At 39.6% G+C, this 23,741-nt stretch overlaps 1 protein-coding gene across 14 annotated transcripts in view; it reads left to right on the plus strand.

The window, feature by feature from the left end:
- LOC135111521 (scoloptoxin SSD14-like) overlaps positions 1-23,741 on the plus strand; it is a 439,479-nt gene that overhangs the window by 76,222 nt on the left and 339,516 nt on the right. The gene's annotated exons all lie outside the window — the stretch shown is intronic.

The raw sequence follows: 23,741 nt of genomic DNA on the forward strand, positions 1-23,741 counted from the left end.
CACACTATGAGAATCACTGATATAGACAAAGTGACCCCATGCAGAGGATTTTTTAAATTTTTCTGTAAGAAATCTGGTGCCTTCCCACGATCAAGGCGGCCATATTTTGTGTGGCATCAAGATCCCATTGAATTTAACTTACCAATAATCAATTCCAAATCTTGAGGAATATGAACCCCTCCCAGTAGGTGGGAACATTTCTTCCAAGACGTATCTTTTAGTATGGGGGGGATGTAAGTCCTCAGGTAAAACTCTGACTTCAGTTGTTTTCATCCTTAGTACACTATCTGGCCTGTGTCTCCCTCGGAAATAGAAACACTGAATACTTTCACATCCTTCATGAATAGATATTGTTTAATGCTGGATGAAGAATTTAACTTGCAGTCACTCACAGCAATAAGAAACTTCGTCATGTTCACCACCTGGCTTGTTTGTTTACATTTATGGCTCAGCCTCATGATTGGCAAAGTAGACGGAAAGGTCAGATGGCGAAATTTAAAAACGAAAACTTCTAGGCTGCAAGAAATATAGATTTTATTGCCAATACTTTATTCCTTAAACTTAACTTTCTACATATAAAAGAATTACTTATATATAAGTGCGCAGTGATACATTCTTATCAATAATGTTAATTGGGTGTTCGAAGATAGATTGTCCAATGTTATTTTTTCACTTACAGTCATCATTATAATGCATTCAATGTTGCACAATCCTTGTAATCTTTTGCAAAGGCTAATATTAACTATTGTGTGTATCTCAAAAACCTTTGAACGTCCCGCATACTCAGCAATACCACTATGCTTGTTTCTTCATACTGTTATGAAACCGGTAGGATCTTACCTGTCTGGATTCACTCAACCGCTTCCTCACTGCACTACAGCATCCCAATATACCTCATATATCAGGATATCCTCTATTATCAGTGAATTTCGACTTACTAAGTCACATGAGTCTAGTGTCCAGGAGTATCACAGGTTTACTCAGCTTTTATACAACTAACAGGCAGGCAAAGAGGCATTGACAAGGAAAAATCACAGCAAATCCTCTCTTGGTTTATTGAACACTTCCTTTGTAGTGCTGCAAAGCAGACTCTCGGCTTGCCCCGTGCCCATGGTCACACTCAGTCACTCTCTCAATCGTGGCCAATACGTAATTTATAAACACATAATAATTCACACACGCTCAGCTCACAACCAAGAAAGCCCGGATTCGAATCCAGGGCGTGTCGAGGCAAATGGGTGAGCCTCTTAATGTGCAGCCCCTGTTCACCTAGCAGCAAGTAGGTATGGGATGTTACCCGAGGGGTTGTGACCTCGCTGTCCCGGTGTGTGGTGTGTCAGTGGTCTCAGTCCTACCGGAAGATCAGTCACTATGAGCTCTGAGCTCTTTCCGTATGGGAACGGCTGGCTGGGTGACCAGCAGACAACCGTAGGTGAATCACACGCACACATTCATATATACACTTCCCTAGCTAATACAGGTAAAAACTCTGTGCTAACTCATACACTCATGTACACTCAAAATAACACTACCACGCCTCATTCACAAAATAGACATGACAATTTGATACACAGATGCCGTTGTCATCCTCCTAGGTGCCTCGCTGCTACTTCTACAAACTCTACGGCCCAAACACAGACATTCTATATACAGCACTATCGGCCTTCTGACCATCTATCTATACAACAATACTTATAAAGCAAGAAAAGCAGAAATATTTAATCTAGCTGTTCAACTGTTCTCATAATATATATAAAATTTTGTAAATATATTTCGCCCTTTATACATAACCGTTTTCTACATAAGAACAAATGAAAATAAGGGAAGCTGCAAGAAGCCATCAGGCCAACACGTGGCAGTCCCTGTATGAAACATACCTGCTTATTTCCATCTATCGTCCCATCCATAAATTTGTCTAATCTTCTTTTAAAGCTCCCTTATGACTCTACACTAACAACCTGATTATTGAGTTCGTTCCATTCATCAACCACTCTATTTTGATAACCAGTCTTTTCCTGTCTCTTTCTTGAACCTATGTTTTTCAAGCTTGAACCTGTTATTTCTTGTATTATCCTGATAATTTTGCTTACGTCCCCTTTGTTATTACCACTTTGAGACTTTTATCAGATCCCCTCTTAAACTACGTTTCTCTAAGGAATATAAATTTAATAGCTTCAGTTTCGTTTTGTAAGGAATACCCCTCATCTCCTGTATCCTTTTAGTCAATCTCCTTTGTACTGATTCTGTTAAATAGACCTATATCCTTCCTGTAATATGTACAGCGAGTACATATCGAGTACAGTTGGTAGCAGGATAGCCAGGATAGCCAGGATAGCCAGGGGTAGCAGGATAGATATATATATATATATATATATATATATATATATATATATATATATATATATATATATATATATATATATATATATATATATATATATATATATATATATATATATATATATATATATATATATATATATATATATATATATATATATATATATATATATATTTATTTATTTATTTATTTACTCATTATTTTACCGTATTTCCAGTTTTTTGTCCTAAGAAATGAAACTTAATTCAAGAATATTTCTGGCAAAATGTAACAATATAACAAGCACTAAACTGTTTCTTTATTTTTTTTTACAGTATTTAACCTATCATATGTAGAAGATTTTAACTGAGAAAAAGGTTGACCTTTTAACAATTTGGTTCACATTTTGAATTCTTCGTACTTTTTTTTTTTTTTTCAAAAAGGCAAAATTGACATATTGTTTGGTAAAGAAACTTAGAAAGGAATTTCACCCTAACGGGACAAGATAATACAATTTACTCAGCATGAACCAAATCATCCTGACAAGAGATAAAAAAAAAAAAAAAGAAAGAAGATGAAAAGAAAAAGAAAAGAAAAGGAGACAGTCCAGTGTTGATCTAGGTCTAATCGAATTTGGTCTTGATCTCGAAGGGTCTTGGTGTTGGTGTTGGTGTTGATCTCAAGGCTATGGTCTGACCATCTTGGGCATTGTCATTTTTGGGGATTCCCCAGCCTGCGACACTGCCACATTTACACCAAGACACACCTCATGTCAGGTGCTTCCTACCTCAAAATTAAGTGGTGTTGTAGCATATATACATTGTGATGCTCTGAAAAAGACAAATTAGTGTAATATATGTTTTTTTTTAATGATACTTGCATTTTTTGTTTTTTTTTTTGTTTTTGCAAACACCACAATACTTGGCAGTGTTTACTCCAAGCATTGTCACTTTTCCATGGATGACTGAGTGAGGTCACACGGTCAGACTGACTGTGTTAATCAATGTCACTTCCTCTCGCGCCGTCAGTGAGGATGGAAGCTACCTCTCCCGCTCGTTCTCGTCACCTCCACAACCGAGGAGAGCTTATTTTACTCTGTAAATAAGTATTTTTTGGAAGAAAATGCTAATATGGGGCCATTACTTGACCCCTCAAGAGCTGTTGCCTGAACAGCTAAAGGCACCAACGTAAGCGAGGCAACAGTTAGAAGAGTTTGTTCATCTGCCAATGAAGCTTACATGACACAGAGGCCACCAGCACATCCTGTGTCCTGCTCACCAATAAAGAACCGCCCTGCAACCATAACCAACGTTGATGACTGAGAAACTTATGGTGAGAAGGAGAGTTTTGGGATTTTATGCAAGGAAGGAGATCTCAACACTACATAAAGTAGAGGAAGAATTTAAGGAAAGTATTTCCTTCAAAGGATGCACTAAATCTCTAAGGAAGATTCTCAAAGAGAATCTTCTATTTGGATTCAGATATGGGAAAAAAAGTCATAGCTAGAAAATAAAAATATAGCATCATAGTTTAAGGGAAATATGATATCCAAAAGGAAATCTATCACATTTAAACGAAATCCACAATGGAGAGAGAGAGAGAGAGAGAGAGAGAGAGAGAGAGAGAGAGAGAGAGAGAGAGAGGTAGTTTGACTGACTGACAGGCAGATTTTTTACTCAAATTCTAATGATTCATAAGCAAGTATAGATCTGTGATGAAAATAAATTTGTATGAAATGTAGATTTTTATATGCAGAGAGAGAGAGAGAATGGCCCAGAACAAAGTTTGGCAGAACCGAAGGTAGGGGAATCCCTGTAAACGACAACGCCCAAACACTCAATTCAGAATAGTCAGACCGTAGGGCTAGGTGCCCAGCTTGAACTATTTACTTCCTGAAGGGTTGGACGTTGAGGGAAAATGTGGAAAAGCACAGGGTGGTGTCATCAGCGAAGGAGTGGATAGGAGAACTTTGGTTTAGAAGATCATTAGTAAATAATAGGAAGAGAATATGTGACAGAACAGAACCCTGAGGAACATCACTGTTAATAGATTTAGGAGAAGAACAATAACCGTCTACCACAACTGCAAGAGAACGATCAGAAAGGAAACTTGAGATGAAGTTACAGAGAGAAGGATAGAAGCCATAGGAGGGTAGTTTGGAAATCAAAGCTTTGTGCATGACTTTATCAAAAGCTTTTGATATGTCTAAGGCAACAGCAAAAGTCTCATCAAAAGAGTATGACCAAGACTTAGTAAGAAAAGCCAGAAAGTCACCAGTAAAGCAGCCTTGATGTAACCTATACTGGCATTCAGATAGAAGGTTGTTAATTGATAGATGATTAAGAATCTCCCTGTTGAGGATAGATTAAAAAACTTTAGATAGGCAGGAAATTAAAGCAAAGTACTTTGAGGGATTAGAACGGTCACCCTTTTTAGAAACAGGCTGAATGTTGGCAAACTTCCAGCAAGTAGGAAAGGTAGATGTTGACAGACAGAGTTGAAAGATTTGACTAGGCAGGGTACAAGTACGGAGGAACAGTTTTGGAGAACAATAGGAGGGACCCCATCAAGTCCATAAGCCTTCTGAGGGTTTAGGCCAGCAAAGGCATGGAAAACATCATTGCGAAGGATTTTAATAGGCAGCATGAAGTAGTCTTAGGGTGGAGGAGAGGGAGGAACAAGCCCTGAATCATCCATGGTAGAGTTTTGTGCAAAGGTTTAAGTGAAGAGTTCAGCTTTAGAAACAGATAAGTTGGCAGTGGTGCCATCAGGTTAAAATAAGGAGAGAAAGATGAAGAAGCAAAGTTATTGGAGATGTTTTTGGCTAGGTGCCAAAAGTCACGAGGGGAATTAGATCTTGAAACATTTTGATAGTTTCTATTAATGAAGGAGTTTTTGGCTAGTTGGAGAGCAGATTTGGCATGGTTCCGAGCAGAAATATAAAACGCATGAGATTCAGGTGATTAAAGGCTCAAACACCTTTTATGGGCTACCTCCCTATCTTGTATAGCATGAGAATGGGCTGTGTAAAACCAAGGTTTGGAAGGACTAGGCTGAGAGCAAGAGTTTACACTTCCATGCCAGACTCTATCACCTTTGTTATGCGCTCAACACACAGAGACAGACCTCTGACACAGAAGCAGTAGCCATTCCAAGGAAAATCAGCATAATACTTCCTCAACTCCCTTCAATTAGCAGAGTCAAAATGCCAAAGGTGTCTCTGCCTTGGGGGATCCTGAGGAACAATTGGAGTGATAGGACAAGATACCGATATGAAATTGTGATCAGAGTAGCCCAACAGAGAAGGAAGAATAACAGCATAAACAGAAGGATTAGAGGTTAGGAAAAGGTCAAGGATGTTGAGCATATCTCCAAGACGGTCAGAAATATGAATAGGGTGTTGCACCAGTTGCTCTAGATCATGGAGGATAGCAAAGTTAAAGGCTAGTTCACCAGGATGGTCAGTGAAGGGAGAGGAAAGTCAAAGCTGGTGGTGAACATTGAAGTCTCAAAGAATGGAGACCTCTACAGAAGGGAAGAGAGTCAGAATGTCCACCACTCTGGAAGTTCAGTACTCAAAAAAAAAGAAAAATTCATATTCTGAGAAGTTGGGTGAGAAGTATGCAGCACAGATAAATTTAGTTTGAGAGTGACTTTATGGTTGTAACCAGATGGTGGAAAACTCGGAAGATTCAAGAGCGTGGGCATGAGAGCAGATTAAGTCATTGCGCACATAGACATAAAATCCAGCTTTGAATTGAAAATGAGATAGAGAAAGTATGAGGAAACAGAAAAGGGTCTATTGTCAGTTGCCTCAGACACTTGTGTTTCAGTGAAGAAAAGAAGGTGAGGTTTAGTAGAGGAAAGGTAGTGTTCTCTGGAAGTTAATTAATCAAAGAATTTCATATAGTCAGAGGAATTAGGTGAGAGGTATACTGCACAGATAAATTTAGTTTGAGAGTGGCTCTGTAGTCGTGACCAGATGGTGGAAATCTCGGAAGATTCAAGAGTGTGGGCACAAGAGCAGGTTAAGCCATTGCACACACAGACGCAACATCCAGCTTTGGATTGAAAATGAGGATAGAGAAAGTAGGAGGGAACAGAAAAGGGGCTACTGTCAGTTGCCTCAGACACTGTGTTTCAGTGAGGAAAGGAAGATGAGGTTTAATAAAGGAGAGATATTGTTCTGCAGATTAAAAATTAGATCTAAGACTGCGAAAGTTGCAGAAGTTAATGAAGGAAAAGTTGAGGAGGGTGTCAAGACACTTAGGGTTGATACAAGAAAAGCAGTCCAACCTGGGGACATTGATGGTCCCCTCCTGAGATGGGGACTCCAAGGCTGCTGTAGGAGTCGCCATGATAATTTTGAATTTTGAGTGAAGGGTGTGTCTGTAATTAGGTGCGTGCAGAGTCTGATAATTTCTAATTGAGCATTTAGGCATTGTCCTTTCCGCGGATTCTGCAGCCTGCGGCCCTGCCAAACCTTGTACCGGGCAATTATCAGATTAGAGCCTCTGTGTTGCTAATAACATTACTCCCCACACACCACCTCTCTCTCTCTCTCTCTCTCTCTCTCTCTCTCTCTCTCTGCATATACAATCTACATTTCATACAAATTTATTTCTATCAGAGATCTATACTTACCTATGAATCTTTAGAATTTGAGAAAAATCTGACTGTTAGTTGGTCAAAACAGCCCCTCCCCCCACCGCTCTCTCTCTCTCTCTCTCTCTCTCTCTCTCTCTCTCTCTCTCTCTCTCTCTCTCTCTCTCTCTCTCTCTCTCTCTCTCTCTCTCTCTCTCCATTGTGAATTTCGTTTAAATGTGATAGGTTTTCTTTTAGATATGATATTTCCCTTAAACTATGATGTTATATTTTTATTCTTTAGTTACAACTTTTTTCCACACCGCCATCAAGGTAGAAGTCAAGGCACATTTTTTGGCTTTCACTGTTCGGGCAACAGCTCTTGAGGGGTCAAGTAATGACCCCTTATTAGCCTTTTCTTCCAAAAAATAATTATTTACTGAGTAAGTAAACCCTTTTTCTCAACTGTGGAGGTGACGAGAGAGAGAGAGAGAGAGAGAGAGAGAGAGAGAGAGAGAGAGAGAGAGAGAGAGAGAGAGCTGGAGAGGTAGCTTCCATCCTGGTTGGTGGGGTGACAGGAAGTGACCATGAATTAACACTGTCACTCTGACCGTGTGAGCTCACTCAGTCATCCATGGAGATGTGACAACGCCTGGAGGAAACATTGCTAAGTATTGTGGTGTTTTGGAAAAAAAAAAAAAAAATGCAAGTAACAAAAAAAAAAACATATATTACACTAACTTGCCTTTTTTAGACATCACTGTATATATATATATATATATATATATATATATATATATATATATATATATATATATATATATATATATATATATATATATACTACAACACCATTTAATTTTGAGCTAGGAAATACCTGACATGAGGTGTGTCTTGGTATAAGTGTGGCAGTGCCGCAGACCGGGGAATCCCCGGAAAGGACAATGCCTAAACACTCGAATAAAAATGGTCAAACCATAGTTTGTGTAAAGGAAGAGATTTGTCTTTAGAGGGCAGGCTGTGACTGTCCCCTTGTGTTGTGAGACACAATGAAACATTCATTGAGGTCACAGCTGGGTGTAATGATAGGTTCCTTGCAGGCAGATTTAGATAGAATGAATGAATGGATGGATAGATGGCAAATGCAATTTAATATCAATAAATGCAAAGTGCTTTATCATAGGTAGAGGAAACCCACACAATAGGTACACATTAAGCAACCAAACTCTGGTAGGTACAGGGTACGAGAAAGATTTAGGAGTTATAGTTAACTCTGAACTCCGTCTAGGGAAACAATGCATAGAAGCCAGAAACAGGGCAAATAGGGTACTAGGATTAATTTTTAGGAGTGTTAAAAGTAGAAGGCCGGAAGTAGTATTAAAGTTATACTTGGCGCTGGTCAGACCTCATCTAGACTACGCTGTGCAGTTCTGGTCCCCACATTACAGGAAAGATATAGGCCTATTAGAATCAGTACAGAGGAGAATGACTAAAAGGATACAGGGGATGAGGAGTATTCCTTATGAGGCGAGGTTGAAGCTGTTAAATTTACATTCTTTAGAGAGATGTAGGTTAAGAGGGGACCTGATAAAAGTCTTTAAGTGGTATAAGGGTTATAACAAGGGGGATGTAGGCAAAATTCTTAGGATCAGTAACCAGGATAGAACAAGAAATAACGGGTACAAGCTTGAAAAAAATTTAGGTTTAGGAAGGAGATAGGAAAAAATTGGTTCTCAAATAGAGTGGTAGATGAGTGGAACGGACTCAGTAATCATGTTGTTAGTGCTAGGACACTAGAGACCTTTAAGAGAAGATTAGACAAGTTTATGGATGGGGATAATAGATGGAAATAGGTAGGTATATTTCATACAGGGACTGCCACGTGTAAGCCTGGTCGCTTCTTGCAGCTTCCCTTATTTCTTATGTTCTTATGTTCTTATGTTCACAGCACCCCCTGATCCAGTGCTTGAGACTTCACTGGGAGCAATAATCATTTCGGCAGGTGTGTGCTCCCTCAGTGCTTAAGACCTCACTGGGAGTAATAATCATTTCAGCAGGTGTTGTACTGCCTCTTCCTTCTATATGGTTTGTAACCATACATATATCTATATGGTTTGTAACCATATACAGTACTTTGTGGCATATAACGTACACTTTTCACAAGAAAAAAATAAAAATGCCAAAAAGTTACCCCTGTGTGGTATATGTGGAAGGCACAAATTTTTATTCATTTATTTTCTTTTCTCTTTTATTTATTTATTTATTTTATTTTATTATTTTTTTTTTTTTTGTCGTGTACAATACCAACTGTAAACTTACCTTTATGATCCTTCATAGTCCATAGGTGTGTTTATAATATGTTGCTCTAGAATACAAAGTGAACAAATAATCAGCATGAAAAATCAAAATGAAGTCAATTGAAGATTGTTCATATCTTGTAACAGTTTCTTCGCCGGCCCAGCCTGTCCACCATTTGTATTGTTTTGTATGATGCAGACAGGCTATTGCTAATTCAAGCAGTTTAATCTACACTAAAAAATACAAATTGGGAAAGTAAAATTATTTGTATTATCAGTCTTGCTCAAGGCCAATTCACAATGGGCAAATTCCGGCAAAATGTCATCAGATTTTCAGCAGCAGACACCAAAATGGTGCCCTCTAGTAAAGATTTTCAGCTACCTGTGTGTTGGTTTCTCAGTGCAGGAATGAGGTCAATGTTGGGCCAAGAAAAACAGGTACTGTCAAGCTAACCAATTCAGTTGTGACGCAAAGCTTAATGTGTCACTTGTGTTCTTTACTACAGCCACATGAACTTCTCTCAGCCTTCAGTCTTACCCAAGGACATTGTCCCCTCCCCCCAACAAGAAACCGGTCTTGAGGATGACACACATTATTGCTTGCACCCAACCTTATCCCTTATGTAAATAAAAAAAAAATAATAAATAAATAAAATAAGATTTTGAACAGAAGTGAAAAAATCAATTTTTTTTGGTGGTGCTGAGTGGATGCCAATTCTTTATGCACGAGACTTTCATCAACGTATTTGAGATGGAAATCAGGATCCAGAAAATTGCAACATTTACATGCATGTAAACAGCTATCCATAACAAACACTCGCAAAAAAGGAAGTCAAAGAAAAAGGGAAAAAAAATAATAAATAAAACAGAGCAACTATCTCATTCAGCCATTGAACCCACACCTAAACACCTACTAACTAGCTGGAAAGGGGATGTGGCCTAGGAAGGTAAGAAGGACAGGATATGTAGCACTCATCTTAAAAAAAATACCATGTAATTCCAGATGGGGTCTGAATGAGACAGGGGGAGGGAGAGAAGGAAACTATGGGTGGGACCAAAACATTGGCATCCACTCAGCCCCACCAAAAATAGATTTTTCACTTCTGTAGCCGCACCGGCTGGGCATCAATTGGCTCTCAGGTGATCTGTTTTACTGATCACACCCATCATCGTAGGGTCGAGGAAAGGCAGTTCTCTCTCTGACGTTTATTGATGAGGTAGGCATGACCGTAAGAACTGCGAACAAGTTCTCGGTCTCAATTTCTTACAAAATAACATTATACATTGATATTAAACACTTTCAACATATTACAATATTCATTAACAATACATGCAATTAACTTGGCACTATGACAATCAGTTTTTACTACAAAATTAAAGTATTTACCTCGGTCACCATCCTGCCCGTCTTTGTCAGAGCGCGACTTGGCCGTGAGTGATGCCCGCATGCAACCAGCAGGTTAACCCCACACTACTAACAAGTGAGCATCGGCTTCGGTGCTTAATATAGCATTAAATACTGATACTTACACATATTACACGTTTTCATGCAAATAGAAAACTTTTGAACATTTCACTTATAAATGCCGAGGAATAATGACGTGAGGTACATACGCTTTACATACAGTAACAACTTCCATTCAAAATCGCATTTTGGTGGCCACTTCATGGATGCCAGAGCTGCTTCCCATGTAGAGGCGGTCTAAGAAGACACCAACCTGGGACACATGCTTGCTGAACAAGGAGAAGACTGAATATTCATAACTGTTCAACTGGAGGGAAAGATAGCAAGAGCTGCAACATTGTGACGATGAGAGAGAGGCTGAAGACAGTCAGTTAGAGGAGAGGAGTTGATAAGACTTTTGATTCCGCCTTATCTAAACTCGTGGTGTCATTGGAATCCCCCCATACATGTCCATACATGGACAGCATGGACATGGGGCGGTGAGAAAAAAAACTGGCAGAGACGACACAGAATACCTAACTTCATACAAACTGCTTTAGCTAGAGATGAGATGTGAAGTTTCCAGCTTAGATTATAAGTAAATAACAGACCGAAGATGTTCAGTGTAGAAGAGGGGGGACAGTTGAGTGTCACTGAAGAAGAGGGGATAGCTGTCTGGAAGGTTGTGCCGAGTTGATAGATTGAGGAATTGAGTTTTTTGAGGCATTGAACAATACTGAATTTGCTCTGCCCCAATCAGAAATTTTAGAAAGATCAGAAGTCAGCGTTCTGTGGCTTTCCTGTGTGAACTGTTTACTTCCTGAAGGATTGGACACCTATGAAAAGATGTGAAAAAGTGCAGGGTGGTATCATCTGCGTAGGAGAGGATAGGACAAGAAGTTTGGTCTTGAAGATCATTGATGAATAATAGAGTGGATGACAGAAAAGAACCCTGAGGAGCACCATTGTTAATAGACTTAGGAGAGCAGTGACTATCTACCACAACAGCAATAGAACGGTCAGAGAGGAAACTTAAGATGAAGTTACAGAGAGAAAGATAGAAGCCGTAGAAGGATAGTCTGGAAATCAAAGCTTTTTGCCAGACTCTATCAAAAACTTTTGATATGTCTAAGGCAACAGCAGAAGTTTCACCAAAATCCCTAAAAGACTATGTTTTGTCCTCACATCTGATATGATGCAGTCCTGTGTCTGTGCAATGATACCATCACATCTAAAACCGTAAGTGTGTGTGTTTTGTTCTCTCTCTCTCTCTCTCTCTCTCTCTCTCTCTCTCTCTCTCTCTCTCTCTCTCTCTCTCTCTCTCTCTCTCTCTCTCTCTCTCTCTCTCTCTCTTCCTTACATGCCCTCCTTTCCCTTCCCTACATGCTCTCCTCTCCCTTTCATCCTTTCTTCCCCATTCCCACCCACTCCCTTTTCTGACCTCCTACCTCTTTCCATGTCTCACCCAACCACCCACCCTCCCTTCTCTCTCTCTCTCTCTCTCTCTCTCTCTCTCTCTCTCTCTCTCTCTCTCTCTCTCTCTCTCTCTCTCTCTCTCTCTCTCTCTCTCTCTCTCTCTCTCTCTCTCTCTCTCTCTCTCTGTGTGTGTGTGTGTGTGTGTGTGAGAGAGAGAGAGAGAGAGAGAGAGAGAGAGAGAGAGAGAGAGAGAGAGAGAGAGAGAGAGAGAGAACAATTCTGAGGATTGTGAAGTTGAATGAGACTGATTGAGAATAATAAATGAGAAGGAAATGATGAAAAAATTAAAATGAGTGGAAGACAGGAAAAGAGAATATTTATTTCTCAATACTTTCTCTTTCCCTCTAATCCTTCACTCACTCTTCACCCTTGCTGCTTATATTCATTTTTCTATTATCTCCCCATCATCCCAGCCTCTTCCTTCACCCTTCCTCCACCTCCTTACCCCATGTACTCTTCTTCCACGGTTGTATTCCTTCTCCCCCTTTTTCCTTTCCTCTCCCTTCCTCTTTCGTCTTATCATAAACCTCCCTCCCTGTCACCTACTTTCCCTTTATCTGTTTGAGATAAGAGCCAAGGGAGAGGAAGGGAGAGGGAAGCAGGGAAGGGGGAAGAGAGAGAGAGAGGGAGGGGAATGGATGAAGGGAGAGAATAGGGAGGGAAGGAGAGCAGGGAATGGAGAAATAAAGAAGGGAGGGAAGGGAGGGCAGGGAAGCGGGAGGGAAAGAGGGATGGGAGAGGAGTGCAGGGAAAGGGGATAAGGGAAGTGAATGGGGGGAGAGAGAGAGAGAGAGAGAGAGAGAGAGAGAGAGACTCAGATTTTTTTCTAATTCTAATAATTCAAAGATCTCTTTAAAAGAAATAAATTTGCGTGGAATGGAAATTCTGTATGCAGAGAGAGAGAGGGAGAGAGAGAGAGAGAGAGAGAGAGAGAGAGAGAGAGAGAGTGTGTGTGTGTGTGTGTGTGTGTGTGTGTAGGGAGTGAGGTTATCACTGACTTTAGACTCTAATCTGATAATTTGCCCAGTACAAAGTTGGGCAACGCCGCAAGCCGAGAACTACCCCAAAAAGGACAACGCCTAAACGCTCAGGATAAAATGGTCAGACCATAGGCGTTTGTACTACGGCCGCATTAGACGCACAGTAATTATCAGATACTTTTTTTTTTTTAAAGCAAATACGGTATTTCATAAATCTATGAAAAACCAATAAAAAATGGACAAAATTTTTAAAAAAGGAAGGAATATTAACAAACTAAAACTTTACGTCCTCCTCCTATCCTGCTTCCTACAGGATGTGGATATAGGTAGAAGGAGTTGTATCTTTTAGTGTTGGACGTTTATTCGATGTATAGACGAATAATATAGTGTGTGCTACCTCCATAGTCTTGGCATCCACTGCCTTCTCGATGGATTGTTTGTGTTGATTGTCACCTTGAAGAAGGGTTGGAAAAAAAACCCAGGCGTAAAGGAAAAAAAAAATTTTTTTTGGTAGTTTTATTTATTTTTCTTTATTCTTCATATTATATCTAAATAAGTTCAAATAAACAATTAAAAAGTAATCTAGAGTGAAACAAAAGGTTTGAAGTGTTATATATATATATATATATATATATATATATATATATATATATATATATATATATATATATATATATATATATATATATATCACCGGCCAAGAGCAACAAAATATATAATTGAAAAATGTCCACAGAGATGCTGGTTGTCAAAAATTATGTTGAAACCTCTCTCCTGAAAGAGTTCAAGTCATGGAAAGAAGTAAATACAAAAGCAGGAAGTGAGTTCTGGACTTTCCCAGAGAAAGGGATGAATGATTGAAAATAATGGTTTACTCTTGTATTAGAGAGGTGGACAGAATAGGGGTGAAAGAAAGAAGTAAGTCCTGTGAAACGAAGACGCGGGAGGAGGAGAGGCCTGCAGTTAGCAACATCAGAAGAGCAGTTGGCATGAAAATAATAGTAGAAGACAGCAAGAGATGCAATACTGCAGCGATGAGAGAGAGAGAGAGAGAGAGAGAGAGAGAGAGAGAGAGAGAGAGAGAGAGAGAGAGAGAGAGAGAGAGAGGCTAAATAGTCAGAGGAGAGGAGTTGATAAGACGAAAAGTTTTTTTATTTTTTCCACCCTGTCTAAAAGAGAAGTATGAGTGAAACCACTACTCCCCCCTATACATCTGAAGCATACTCCATACATGGACGGATAAGGCCCCTGTATAGAGTTAGCAGCTGGGGGATGAGAAAAGCTGGTGGAGACAACTCAGAACAGATAACTTCATAGAAGCTGTTTTAGCTGGAGATGAGATATGGAGTTTCCAGTTTAGATTATAAGTAAAGGGCAGACCAAGGATTTTCAGTGTAGAAGAGGGGGGCAGTTGGGTATCACTGAAGAAGAGGGGATAATTGTCTCGGAGGCTGTGTCGAGTTAATAGAAGGAGGAATTGGGTTTTTGCTCTGCTCTAATCAGAAATTTTAGAGAGCTCAGAAGTAAGGGATTCTGTGGCTTCCCTGCATGAACTGTTTACTTCTTGAAGGGTTGGACATCTATGAAAAAACATAGGAAAGTGCAGGGTGTTATCATGAGCGTAGGAAGAGATAGGACAAGAAGCTTTTTTTTTTTATGTAGGAGGGTCACCAGCCAAGGGCAACAAAGATCTAATAAAATAAAAAGGCCACTGAGATACCGGTCCCGAATAGGGTCCGAAGTGGTGATAAAAAATTGAAGAATAAGTGTCTTGAAACCTCTGTCTTGAAGGAGTTCAAGTCATAGGAAGGTGGAAATACAGAAGCAGGAATTCCAGAGTTTACCAGAGAAGGGGATGAATGATTGGGAATACTGGTTAACTCTTGCATTAGAGAGGTGGACACAATAGGGGTGAGAGAAAGAAAGTCTTATGCAGCGAGGCTGTGGGAGGAGGGGAGGCATGCAGTTAGCAAGATCAGAAGAGCAGTTAGCATGAAAATAGCGGTAGAAGATAGCAAGAGATGCAACATTCTGGCGATGAGAAAGACGCTGAAGACAGTTAGAGGAGAGGAGTTGATGAGATGAAAAGCTTTTGATTCCACACTGTCTAAAAGAGTGGTTTGAGTGGAACCCCTAGACATGTGAAGCATACTCCATACATGGACGGATAAGGCCCTTATATAGAGTTAGCAGCTGGGGAGGGGGTGAGAAAAACTGGCAGAGACGTATCAGAACATCTAACTTCATAGAAGCTGTTTTAGCTAGAGATGTGAAATTTCCAGTTTGGATTATAAGAAAAGGACAGACAAAGGATGTTCAGTGTAGAAAAGGGGGACAGTTGAGTGTCATTGAAGAAGAGGGGATAGTTGTCTGGAAGGATGTGTCGAGTTGATAGATGGAGGAATTGAGTTTTTGAGGCATTGTACAATACTAAGTTTGCTCTGCCTCAATCAGAAATTTTTAGAGAGATCAGAAGTCAGGCGTTCTGTGGCTTCCCTGCGTGAACTGTTTACTTACTTAAGGGTTGGACATCTGTGAAAAGACGTGGAAAAGTGCAGGGTGGCATCATCAGTGTAGGAGTGGATAGGGCAAGAAGTTTGGTTTAAAGATCATTGATGAATAATAGGAAGAGAGTGGGTGATGGGACAGAACCCTGAGGGACACCACTGTTAATAGATTTAGGAGAACAGTGACCGTCTACCACAGTAGTAATAGAATGGTCAGAAAGGAAACTTGAGATGAAGTTATAAAGAGAAGGATAAAAGTTATAGGAGGGTAGTTTAGAGAGTGGGTGACAGGACAGAACCCTGAGGATCACCAATGTTAATAGATTCAGAAGAAGAAGAACAGTGACTGTCTACCGCAACAGCAATAGAACCGTCAGAAAGGAAGCTTGAGATGAAGTTACAGAGAGAAGGATAGAATCCATAGGAGGGTAGTTTGGAAATCAAAGCTTTGTGCCAGACTTTATTAAAAGCTTTTGATATGTGTAAGCCAACAGCAAAAATTTCACCAAAATCCCTAAAAGAGAATGACTGAGACTCAATAAGGAAAGCCAGAAGACCACCAGTAGAGCAGCCTCGATGAAACCCATACTGGCAATCAGATAGAAGATTGTGAAGTTATAGATGTTTAAGAATCTTCCTGTTGAGGATAGATTCAAAACTTTAGAAAGGTAGGAAATTAAAGCAATAGGATGATAGTTTGAGGGATTAGAATGGTCACCCTTTTTAGCAACAGGATGAGTTTAGGCAAGCTTCCACCAAGAAAGAAAGGTAGATGTTGAAAGACAGAGTTGAAAAAGTTTGACTAGGCAAGGTGCCAGCACAGAGGCACAGTTTTGGAGAACAATAGGAGGGACCCCATCAGGTTCGTAAGCTTTCTGAGGGTTAAAGCCAGCAAGGCCATGGAAACTATCATTGCGAAGGATTTTAATAGGCAGCATGAAGTAGTCAGAGGTGGAGGAGAGGGAGGAACAATCCCTGAATTATCCAGGGTGGAGTTTTTAGCAAAGGTTTGAGTTAAGAGTTTAGCTTTAGAAATAGATGAGATGGCAGTTGTGCCATCAGGTTGAAATAAAGAAAGGAATGATGAAGAAGCAAAGTTGGAGATATTTTTGGCAAGGTATCCGAAATTATAAAGGGAGTTAGATCTTGAAAGATTTTGACATTTTTAATGAAGAACATACACTTGTTTAGGTCATGATAATATAGGTTGGTCCGGTTGGACTGTGTTAACTTGTTCTTTACAGGAAATGAACGAGTCAGATTTAACTACTTTTACATTTTTATGTATATGTACATAAATTAATTGTCAATATAATTTATAACAAAATTTTTATAAGTAAAATGTAAAAAAAAAAAACACACTTAGGCTTTTTTTGGGGGGGGTGCTTGTTGGGATTTTTTTGGCGTGTTCTTTTAATGTTGACCCTGCCATGAAGAGACAAGGTGATGCGCACCTTGGTGTCTAGAGACAGCCCACAGTTCTTGATGGAGAGGTCAGTCGGTATTTATTTGCTACAAATCATAGGTCCATGTTGGGGTTGACATCAGCGGACATCAAAAGCGAGTGACACAAGGAAGGCAAGATTAACATGGACGATATGATAATCCAAGGTAGGAAAGAGAAAGGATGCATGCGCAAGTGTTTCCCCAAGAGACAGAGACACTTGGTGAGGGTGAGGTGAGGTGAGATCCATCACCTGATACTGTGTCATTTCCTAAAGATGCATGTAGTATGTACCATAAATAGAGTAATAGTAGAAGTTCCCTTTCCTTGGTAAGCTGAGGATGCTCCACCTCTGGGATTTGACGTCTAGGAGCCTCCCCCTTCTGTATACTATGATTGGGATGACAGGGATGACACACACACACACACACACACACACACACACACACACACACACATATATATATATATATATATATATATATATATATATATATATATATATATATATATATATATATATATATATATATATATATATATATATATATATATATATATATATATATGGTATATATGAAAACATATGAAAGACGTGATGTAAAAGATATTTCTATTTATAGCGTGAAGACAGACCACCGGAAAGATATTCTCTAGAGTTTTCAACACCTGACTTGATTCTACATCACCTGAATCTTTCTCTTTTCTCTCCTCTCCTATCCTCCCTCCCTCTCTCTCCCCTCCCTTTATCCTCTATATCTCTCTCCTTTCCCTTTTTCCTATATCCCTTCACCTGCGCAAACCATGTGCATTTAACAACCTGCCTTTTCTCCCTTCTATTACTAATGTTGCTGCTTGCTTTGTATCTTTGTGACATAAACATCTGCTGAAACGATAATTGCTCCCAGTGAGGTCTAATGCACTGGATCAGGGGGTTCTGTATACTTATCATTAAACCCAGCTGCAACCTCACTGAACGTTTCTCTTTGTATCTCATAACACAAGGGGGCAGTCACAGCCTGCCCTCTAAAGACTCTTTCTTCACACAAAACTATAAGCACCTAATTACACACAAACTCAAAATTCAAAATTCAAAATTATCATGGCGACTCCTACACCAGCCTCAGAGTCCCTGTCTGGGGAGGGGACCATAAATGTCCCCAGGTCGGACTACTCTTCTGGTATCGACCCTAAGCGTCTTGACACCCCCCTCAACTTTTTCTTCATTATCTTCTGCAACATTCGTGGTCTTAGATCTAATTTTCAATCTGTAGAACACTACCTCTCCTCTACTAAACCTCATCTTCTTTTCTTCACTGAAACACAGGTGTCTCAGGCAATTGACAGTAGCCCCTTTTCTGTTCCCTCCTACTTTCTCTATTTTCATTTTCAATCCAAAGCTGGATGTTGTGTCTGTGCACAGTGACTTAACCTGCTCTTGTGCCCACACTCTTGAATCTTCTGAGTTTTCCACCACCTGGTTACGACTACAGAGTCACTCTCAAACTAAATTTATCTGTGCTGTATAACTCTCACCTAATTCCTCTCACTATAAGAAATTCTTTGAGTAATTAACTTCCAAAGTGGAGCACATTCTGACTTCCTTCCCTTTTGTAGAGATCTCCATTCTTGGAGACTTCAATGTTCACCACCAGCTTTGGCTTTCCTCTCCCTTCACTGACCATCCTGGAGAACTAGCCTCCAACTTTGCTATCCTCCACGACCTAGAGGAACTGGTGCAACACCCTGCTCGTATTCCTGACCATCTTGGAGATATGCCTAACATTCTTGACGTTTTCCTAACCTCTAATCCTTCTGCTTATGCTGTTACCCTATCTTCTCTGTTGGGCTTCTCTGTTCACAATCTCATATCTGTATCTTGTCCTATCACTCCAATCCCTCCTCATGATTCTCCTAAATGGAGGTGCCTCTGGCATTTTGCCTCTGCTAGTTAGGGGACCTGAAGAGGTATCTTGCTGATTTTCCTTGGAATGACTACTACTTCCGTAACAGAGACCCATCTCTGTGTGCCAAGGACATAACATAGGTGATAGTGTCTGGCATGGAGGCACACATTCCTGACTCCTTCTCTTGACCTAAACCTTCCAAACCTTGGTTTAACACAGCCTGTTCTCGTGCTATACATGATAGAGAGGTGGCCCACAAAAGGTACTTGAGCCGTCCATCACCAGAATCTCATGCACTTTATATTTCTGCCCAGAACCATGCCAAGTCTGTTCTCCAACTAGCCAAAAACTTCTTCATTAACAGAAAGTGTCAAAATCTTTCAAGATCTAACTTCCCTCGTGACTTCCGGCATCTAGGCAAAAACATCTCCAATAACTTTGCTTCTTCTTTCCCTTCTTTATTTCAACCAGATGGCACCACTGCTATCACATCTATCGCTAAAGTTGAATTCCTCAATCAAACCTTTGCTAAAAACTCTACCTTGGACGATCCAGGGAATGTTCCTCCTTCTCCTCCACCCATTGACTACTTCATGCTACCTATTAAAATTATCTGCAATGATGTTTTCCATGCCCTGGCTGGCCTAAACCCTCGGAATATTTATGGACCTGATGGGATCCCCCTATTGTTCTCCGAAACTACGCATCTATGCTTTTACCTTGCCTAGTCAAACTCTTCCAACTTTGTCTGTCAACATCTATCTTTCCTTCTTGCTTGAAGTTTGCCTACGTTCAGCCTGTTCCTAAAAAGGGTGACCGTTCTAATCTCTCAGACTACAGTCCTATTGCTTTAATTTTCTGCCTATCTAAAGTTTTTGAATCTATACTCAACATGAAGATTCTTAAATATCGATTACTTTACAACTTTCTATCTGATCGACAGTAAGGGTTCCATCAAGGCCACTCTACTAGCGATCTTCTGGCTTTCCTTACTGAACCTTGATCTTTCCCTTTTAGAGATTTTGGGGAAAATTTTGCTGTTGTCTCAGACATATCAAAAGCTTTTGATAGAGTCTGGCACAAAGCTTTGATTTCCATACTATCCTCCTATGGCTTCTATCCTTCTCTCTGTAACTTCATCTCAAGTTTCCCTTCTGACCTTTCTATTGCTGCTATGATAAACGGTCAATGTTCTTCTAAATCTATTAGATATATTAACAGTGGTGTTCCTCAGAGATCTGTCCTGTCACCCACTCCCTTCCTATTATTCATCAATGATCTTCTAAACCAATCTTCTTGCCCTATCCGCTCTTACGCTGATGATACCACACTACACTTTTCCACGTCTTTTCATAGACGTTCAACCCTTCAGGAAGTAAACAGTCCATGCAGGGAAGCCACAGAACTCCTGACTTCTGATCTCTCTAAAATTTCTGATTAGCGCAGAGCAAACTTGGTATTCTTCAATCCTCAAAAACTCAATTCCTCCATCTATCAACTTGACACAGCCTTCTAGACAAGTATCCCTTCTTCTTCAATGACACTCAACTGGCACCCTTTTCTACATTGAACACAATCAGTCTGTCCTTTTCTTATAATCTAAATTGGAAACTTCACATGTCTGGGGGATTCCACTCATACCACTCTTTTAGACAGGATGATGGCCCCACATGTCTGTTTATCATGTATAGCATGAGAACAGGCAGTGTTAAACCAAGGTTTGGAAGGTTTAGGTCAAGAAAAAGAGTGAAGAATGTATGCCTCCATGCCAGACACTATCACCTGTATTATGTGCTCGGCACACAAGACGGGTCTCTGACATGGAAGCTGTAGTCACTCCAAGGAAAATGAGCAAAATACCTCCTCAGGTCCCTCCAAATAGCAGAGGCAAAACGCTAGACGCACCTCCGCTTCAGGTGATCCTGAGGAGGGATTGAAGTGATAGGACAAGATACAGATATGAGATTATGATTGGAGGAGCCCAATGGAGAAGAGAGGGTAACAACATAAGCAGAAGGATTAGAGGTTAGGAAAAGGTCAAGAATGTTGGGCGTATCTCCAAGACGGTCAGTGATACAAGTAGGGTGTTGCACCAATTGCTCTAGGTCATGGAGGATAGCAAAGTTGGAGGTTAGTTCACCAGGACGGTCAGTGTAGGGAGAGGAAAGCCAAAGCTGGTGGTGAACACTGAAATCTGCAAGAATGGAGATCTCTGCAAAAGGGAAGAGAGTTAGAATGTGCTCAACTTTCGAAGTTAAGTAGTCAAAGAACTTCTTATAGTCAGAGGAGTTAGGTGAGAGGTATACAGCACAGATAAATTTAGTTAGAGAGTGACTCTATAGTTGTACCCAGATGGTGGAAAACTCGGAAGACTGAAGAGCGTGGGCAAGAGAGTAGGTTAAGTTGTTGGGCACATAAACGCCATACATACGTCGTTTTTTGTTTTTATTTTTCATTCAGCCCCTTATCTGCTATTTTTTCTACTATTTTTAAAATTACATTTTTTTTTCTTTATTGTACGAAATATAATTATATATTTCAACCTGAAGATATTTTCTGTGAAGGTGAAACCTTGTAAGTAATAGAGTGAAGAAAGGAAAGAACCGTGGATGTTTTCCCTGCTCATATATATATATATATATATATATATATATATATATATATATATATATATATATATATATATATATATATATATATATATATATATATATATATATTGTATCTCGGTACACGTCCGCTTTGAAATAAGTCCAATTTGATATTATGTCCTGTTTGGACGCGAAAAAAAAAAAAAAAAATCTGCTTGGTATTCGACCTTTGGCATACTACTCGCTTGATAAAACTTGTATGTGTCAAAATGAGTCACGACACTGAGAGTACCCTTGTTTACCTCTCTGGAGAAAGTCATGACTGCCCACGACACCACATGGGCCCATATGCTAATCCAAGGGAAGAGAGGAAAGACTATGTTTGCACAGCTTTTTCACCATGGAACAGATGCACCTAGCAAGGGTGAGGTGAGGTGCATATATTATGTATTACATAGTAAGTTAAAAAAAGGTTCATTACATGAGATATGTTTTCCCCTTATGTTATACTTCTGTCAGTCATCTTGAGTATCAAACATACACACTTCAGACGGTTAAATTTTTGGGATGTTTTTTCACGGTTTTCTGAGACCGGGGTCACGATTTTTGGGCTGGTTTTGGGACGGGATTCTGCGAGAACACAGTCCACGACCTGGTAACTCTGGCCCTTGGATTCAGGGCTCTCATTTTTTTACGTAATTATCTCAGATCAGCATAATCTCACCACTTTTAAGGTAATTCTGAGGTGATTTAGTTATATTATTTTAAAGTAATTTTGACGTAAGTGGAGTACAGTAAAACTCCCTAAACTGAGCTCGAATAAGCCGAATAGTGGATAACCTGAACGCCCGTTTGTTACCTCTGAGTGACAAACAAAAGTACACTAGTAATACGTTATGTTGTGTACAGTTAAGTGAGCTCTTAAGTGACCAGTTAATGCGTTGTGTGCAGTGTATAATAACAGAATATGTTGTAAATATTGTTATGTGTAGGTGGCTGGAAGGCCAATTTTACTGTAAGTAATGTATGTGTATTATCAAGTATTTATTTTGTAAATGAGGCATGTAGTGTTATTGTGAGTGTGTATGAGTGTATGTGAAGGAGAATGGCAATGCAGGATAACAGCCAAAACTGGCGGGAGATTGGCGTGGGATGCACACAGTACACCTCCTTGAAAGACTGCGTGCCCAAATGGTGAGATATACCAAGTAATAATCTGATGTGTGTTTTGCACTAAATAAAACCGTGTGACAGATCTGTTTCCCCCCGCCTTTGTCTGCCCAGTTTCCAAGACGAGCTCCATATAACTCCCAAGGACATAACCCACGCGACTGGTTAAGTGAACAGTGTTAATAGCCATAAATCCTGACAATGAGTGACTAGCAGCAGTGAGTTAGAGTCAGAAATAATTAGAAATATCTGGTCAGGTCTGATCCTACCAGTGTATTGTAACAATATCTATCTTGGGGTTTATAATGTGCTTACAATGTGCTAACAAATATGCTGTAAATGACAATAAGTATACATGTTTTGTCGGATAAACTGTCGGCCATCTCGCTCCATATAGTTCAGTTTATGGAGGTTTTACTGTACTTAAGAACACTGCTTGATCACTTTTCGCCAAAGATACTGTTTACAAAAATAGGGTAAAAAGATAAAACAGAAACATGAACTAGAAAATAATACAAAAAAGATGAAATAAAGAAAATAATGAAGTATAGCATTTATTTTCCATGCTTTGCAACTTGCTTTGAACGTCTTGGTATGAGGAAGACATGCTTATTTCTTATATGGGTGTTCTGCATGATGTGTATATTGGTGCATTCAGCGTCCTTGGGTGTACTTTATTTTCTATGATTTGAAATTTGCTATCTTAATACTAAGTCATCAATACTGATTAATTTGTGTGGATATACCAGGATGTCCTGCACAAAATATTTTTTCACTCCTGTCACCAAGAGGGTATTCTGTGGAATGAAAATATTTCATGGCATATCAGCATAGCTGAGCACGATAACTGAAGAAAATTATCACGATAGCCGATAAATCGATAACGATAACCTTATCGGTGATAACCGATAACACTATGTAATACAATTTTTGTCTTTGACAAGCAGGTGCTATTTTCCAACTCACTTCATTTTAAAACAATAGATAATGTCCATTATTCTTGCCAAACTTTGCTTTTGTG

This window comes from Scylla paramamosain, chromosome 22 (assembly GCF_035594125.1).
Source record: "Scylla paramamosain isolate STU-SP2022 chromosome 22, ASM3559412v1, whole genome shotgun sequence".
Classification (NCBI taxonomy): domain Eukaryota; kingdom Metazoa; phylum Arthropoda; class Malacostraca; order Decapoda; family Portunidae; genus Scylla; species Scylla paramamosain.